This window comes from Phalaenopsis equestris, unplaced genomic scaffold, assembly GCF_001263595.1.
Source record: "Phalaenopsis equestris unplaced genomic scaffold, ASM126359v1 Scaffold224087, whole genome shotgun sequence".
NCBI lineage: Eukaryota > Viridiplantae > Streptophyta > Magnoliopsida > Asparagales > Orchidaceae > Phalaenopsis > Phalaenopsis equestris.
Window position 1 is genome coordinate 27,703 of NW_018242179.1, and position 6,000 is coordinate 33,702.

Here is a 6,000-nt window from a genome sequence, read left to right on the forward strand (position 1 = left end):
TTGTAACATTCATCATGTTTATCTTTTACAAGACACTTCATTGATTTTGAAATATTAAACGTAATTGTTTAATCATTAACTTGTATAGTTAATTCCCCTTTCAACACATCTATCATTGTTCTTTCTATAGCTAGGAAATGTCTCCCCAAAATGATATGTAGCTAATTATCTTTCTCCATATGTATCACAATGAAATTAACAGGAAAGATAAATCGATCAACTTTCACTAAAATATCTTCTATAACTCTCTTAGGATATGTTATTGAACAATCTGTCAACTGCAGAGTTACAGTAGTAGGAGTTATTTATTATAATCCTAATATTTTAGATATTTATAATGACATAAAGTTAATGTTTACACCTAAATCACATAAAGGTTTTCCATAAAATCTGTCTTCTTTTGCAAATGGAATTGTGAAGCTACCAGGATCTTTAAGTTTTTTAGGAAGCTTTTTCTGAATTATAGCACTGCACTACTCATTAAGTGAAACAGTCTCGTTATCTTCGACCTTCATTTTTTTGTTAAAAATATTCTTCATAAAATTCACATAGTTTGGCATTTGTACTAAAGCTTCAGAAAATGGAAGGTTAATTGTAAGCTTTTTAAAGATTTTCAAAAATTTTGAAATTGTTTATCCAATTTTTGTTGACGAAGTCTCTGAGGAAATGGAGGTGGGGGTTTTTTCACGTAAATTTTAAGTGCATAAATAGGTCTCTCAAACCTTTCGGAGCGTCCTCTTCAGGCTTTTCAATTTTTTCTCTCTCTACTTCAATCTCTTTTTGAACTTTACCTTCCAACGCACTTCCGCTTCTAAATTGAACGACTTTGACTTGCTCTTTTTTCTGGTCTTTTGGATTTACTTTTGTCTTACTAGGAAGCGTTCCTTGAGATCTATTACTTAATGAATTTGTTATTTGTCTCAATTGATTCTCAGTATTTCTAATTGTGTATTTCTAATTGTAGCTCCTTAATTGTAGCTCCTTGACTTTGTAACTGATTTCTCATTTGTAACACCACTTCTTATATAGAGAACTTTTTCTCATTGAATTGTGGATTACTGTTAAAATATGGAGTATAAGTAGGTTTATAATTATTATTACTATGGTTGATCCAATTTTTCAATGGGTTTACTTGGTTTTTCTCCCATTACTGATTATTACCTCCTGAAGTATTATTCCAGTTAAAGTTAGGATGATTCTTCTAATTTGGCTTGTAATAGTTTGAATATGGGTTATTCGACTTATTGTTTATGACATTCAAAGTTCTAATGATGCTTTAGAATCTACCATTTGACCTAATGAATTCTCTTCAATTATTATAACTGGTTCAGAAAAATTCATTCCAAATTGGTCTAACTTCATTTAAATTGTAGCAACTTGATTTGCTAACATTGCAAAAGCATCAGATTCATGAATATTGGATACTTTCTTAGGATTTTCCCTCTCAGAAGGCCATTGATCCCTCTCAGAAGGCCATTCTTTAATTAATGCATAAGCGTCATGAAATGATTTTGACATCAATGAACCATGACATCAAATAACCACCAGTAACGACATCGATAATAAATCTAGGAGATCTAGCTAATCCATTGTAAAAGGTTTAAATTATTAACCAATATGGTATACATGGTTAGGACACCATGGTTAGGACACTTTCTAAGTAGTTCTTTAAATCATTCTCATGTTTCATAAATAGATTCCCCTTCAAACTGATAAAAAGATGTAATATCATTTCTAAACTTCACAGTTTTTTTATGGTGAAAAATATTAAAAATATTTAGCAAAAATATTTAGCAAAGATTTTCTATGTTAAATCATCCCAAGTTCTCATAGATCTAGGTGCTAATAAATGTAACCATATCTTAGCCTTAATCCTCAAAGAGAAAGAAATAAGTCTAAATCTTATAGTATCATCTGAAAAACCATCATATTTAAATATAGCACACAATTCTAGAAAATTGGCAAGATGTAAATTTGGATATTCAGTTGGTGCTCCCCTAAACTGATTATTTAATGTCATTTGGTTAGTAGCAAATTTAAGTTCAATGAATTAACCACTATAGCAGGTTTTTTGAATACTATAATGAAGTTCATTTATTGTAGGGTTTACATAATCTCTTAAAGGTCTAAATTCTTGATTAATTTCAACATTTTGATTAATTTAGTTTGCCATTTCTTGAAATTTTTTATCTTTTTCTATATTTTTTATTTTTTTTATTTTTCTAATAGTTATTTTAAAATTATTTAAAAACAACTACGATATTCCTAAAATAAATCTAAAAGTTTAAATAAGACTTTCTAAAAATAGAAATTTACTTTTTAAAAATTTCTTCAAAAAATTTTATTCTCCCAGGAAACCACCCCAAAATCTTGATCTCGAATTTATATGAAAGTATGATGTATACAGTTATAATCTTAATTTTTCCTCACATATGTTTCTTACTTTGCAACAGGGCCAAAAACTTGACTTTGAAACAAATAAGAATGCAAGTATTATATTTAAATATGAGATACTACACAAGTATATGTATGGTTATAGTGTAATATAGGACTTTTTGATTAAGCCTCAAATATCGAACCCACAGAAAGAATTTCTCTTTAAATAAGTCAGAAGAAGTTAGATAACAAATTCTACTATACAAAATATTCTTACTCAAACTAAAGATGTTATAATAGGAATAAAAGTTTGATTCTTTTCAGTAATTTTTGATAATTGAAAATAAAGTGAACAACTAACTAAATTTAACTAGATATTTGTAAGATGAATGCAATATAAATAAAATATATTTTTTCTTATCATGAACAAGCATAAGCTTGTTTTGTGGGAGTTCTATTGTGGAAGTTGTTGACCTCAATTTTGAGGTCTTCCTTTCTCTTTCTTTAGTTACCCTAGGATCTAGCCGTAGGATTTTTCTATTTTGACTCTCCTAGAGGACTAGACCAAGACCTCCAGTATTTAGAAATTCAAGTCATTTATTCACTCTTTGAAGTTTCATATGAACGGTTTTTAATTCTTGACGTCCGGTTGATTCAATTAAAACCGACATATTGAAGCTCTTGTTGAACTCTCATAGAAATTTGAAAGAAATAGGTGGACCCCACGACATTCGATGTCTGACTTTCTGCCACAAGCTGTTTACTTGACTTTGGTTATCGCTTATGTGAGGACCGGTCAATGATGTACTCTTTAAATGGCTTCGATTGGACCAAAATAACTACTTTTATAGCAGCACATGCGAATTAAAGTTAAATTGATACGATATTTGACGAACTTGTCCAGGTGACCTCGGATGACGAAACAGATTGCGTCAGTGCGTCCGGGATGTTGATTTTAGCCGGAAATGACATATGTATCGATAGGATTTCGAATCGAGATAAGTCGTGCTTGAATTGATAAATTTTGAATAAAATATTATTTTTTTATTACTTAAATTAATTAAAAAAGGGAAGAGGGTAGAAATAATCTCACGCCTTTTTCTTCTCTTTTCCTCACCTTTCTTGTCCTTGCCAAACCATTTTATCCTCTCTCATCTCTTGACCGAATCTCGAAGTTTCCTTCCGATTCTCCGGTCATCTCTTTCCTCGCCGGCCTTAACTGAGTTTTGTCGTCGATCGCTTTGCCGATAACCCTTCTCTAATGGTTTTCCCGCCCAAAAACAATCTAGTAACCTTCCTACTCTTGGCTTTAGGGATTTTTCATTCCTTTTGGGCGTTTCTCCTCATCGCCCCGATGCTCACCGTCGGTAAGCCATTCTCTCATCTTTGCCTATAAATACCCCTCTTGGGGAAGAATTTAGGGGTGAGCATTTTTTAGACGATTTGAGGAGTTCTTTCTTTATTTGAATTTTTTTTACGCTCACTGAAAGCTGTTCGGGGAGAGTTTCGTGGTTGGATTTTTTTTTATTCATGCTTTAAGGGAGGATTTCGGTTTGGCGATTCATTTGGGGTGCTTCGTTCGCGTAATTTGAAAATTTTGCTTACTGCTTCTAAGTTCTCTTAAACTTTCTGGAGACATTTAGAGGTTAGGATTTCCTCATTGTTTTATAGATAATCGAATAAGGATTTCTTCATCATTATATATATATATAATCACGAGGATTTGATTGAAGCGATCTTCATTTCTTTTGTTTCTTGAGAACTTCTTTATGCGTACTAATGCCCGAATTGGAAAATTTTAAGTTTCAGATCTTGAATCAGTGAATCAATATATTTGGCTTCTTTCTCTTATACTTCTACTTCTCTGAATATGAATATTTTGCCAAGGAAATAGCACTGTATTTTTGCTTCATAGATGGAAGGAAGTTGATATTACTTCTTTTATTTGCTGTTCTTAAGCTTCATTGAACTTTGTTGGAAATCAGAGTTTATATATTATCAACTCATTGAGATTAAAATTGCCATAATGCCATAATTCCATAATGGTTAAATTCTGAATTTATGAAAATGAATTGCTGTCATATATTATCGTCATTTCGATGCTTGGACAATTGCTTGGAAGAGCTATTTCTCACGCATTACTTATGTTGAGGCTATGTTTGCTGATTTTGGGCGCTCTCATCTTCCTCACTATTCTTTTATCGAGTAGATTCATATATATACTACAAAATTTGTTTCGGTATTTATATATTCAATATGTGAACTTCAATCTTGATATACTCGTTACTTCATACATGTATAAGAATGCCTTTTCTACTTGCTAAATGATAAACTGATGGTGTTTTTGATATGATTTGAAAAATTGGATGATATAAGTATAAAGAGAAAAGTTCATGTGTTAGATAAATGAATACAAAAAAAATGGATTGAGAGTTGGGTATACAAATTCTTCCTTGATTACACTAAAATTAGTTAGATTCAGATTTGGAAAACTAGTTTTCTTGCATCCTTTTATAATTCTGCTATATGTCTTTTGTTGGGAGATGAACATATTTTTCTTCGAATATAAATATACTTGGAAAGACTATCATACACACCACCTAATGCCTACATATTCACAGACCCAATACTAAACTGTTTCACATTTATGCCACCTAAGGCTTTCTCGTTATATAAAAAAATTTACTGTTGCCATCTTAACCTTTTTTTATACAGTTTCAATTATAAGTAATGTGACATATGTATAAACTGAAGTTTAAAGTATGAGATGTAGATTTGTTTACAACTTGGATATATTTGAATATGGAAAGTATGAGATAGATGTATATTTAATCATCCATGAGTAGTTGTATATGCAATATCCAAATCATAAAGGAGAAGTTATTAACTTTCTCTAATCATCTCGTGCTTATGTATCACTTAATTGAGGGTTATGAATTTTATTTATTTACATATGTAACACCTAGACTTATTATTTTTTTTACATCCATACCACTTCACTGGTTCTATCGTTGTCAAGATTGGCCTGCTATTCATTGGTTATTTTCATTTAGTTAAGATTGCTCAATTTGTAGCACTTTTAGTTTAAAGGCATCAAGAAGCATTCATTTGTTGTTTATGCATTCTCTATATAAAAAAAAAGGGATATCTGAGACTATCAAAATTTGAAACATTATTGATATTTGAATCTTTCTGTAAATCTTACTCAAATGCCCAGACAACTTAGTAGTCCTTATCATTTGTGGTCCATATACCATAAAAACGTGGCAAGAAGGATCTTGCTTTAATGATTTCTTGACCGGCAATGTGAATTTCTAAATTGCGTCACTTGAAATTACTCTGACGGCATTTTCTAGTTGTGATGAAAAAAAAAAAGAAAAATATATGTCTCAAGACTATTTTAATCAGTTAATAGGTATACTTTCATTTATAAAAGAAAAGAGATTTTTCTTATGGTTAAAGATTAAGCTTTATACTAGATTAAAAAGGTTGAAAAGGTCCATTTTAATTTGGATATGACAGAAATTAGAAAATACTTTTCCGTGAACTTGGTCTTCTCGGGATTTTTTTTTATATTGGGGGACATGCTTTTGACACCTAAAGAAGTTAAAGGTGTTGTGGTGT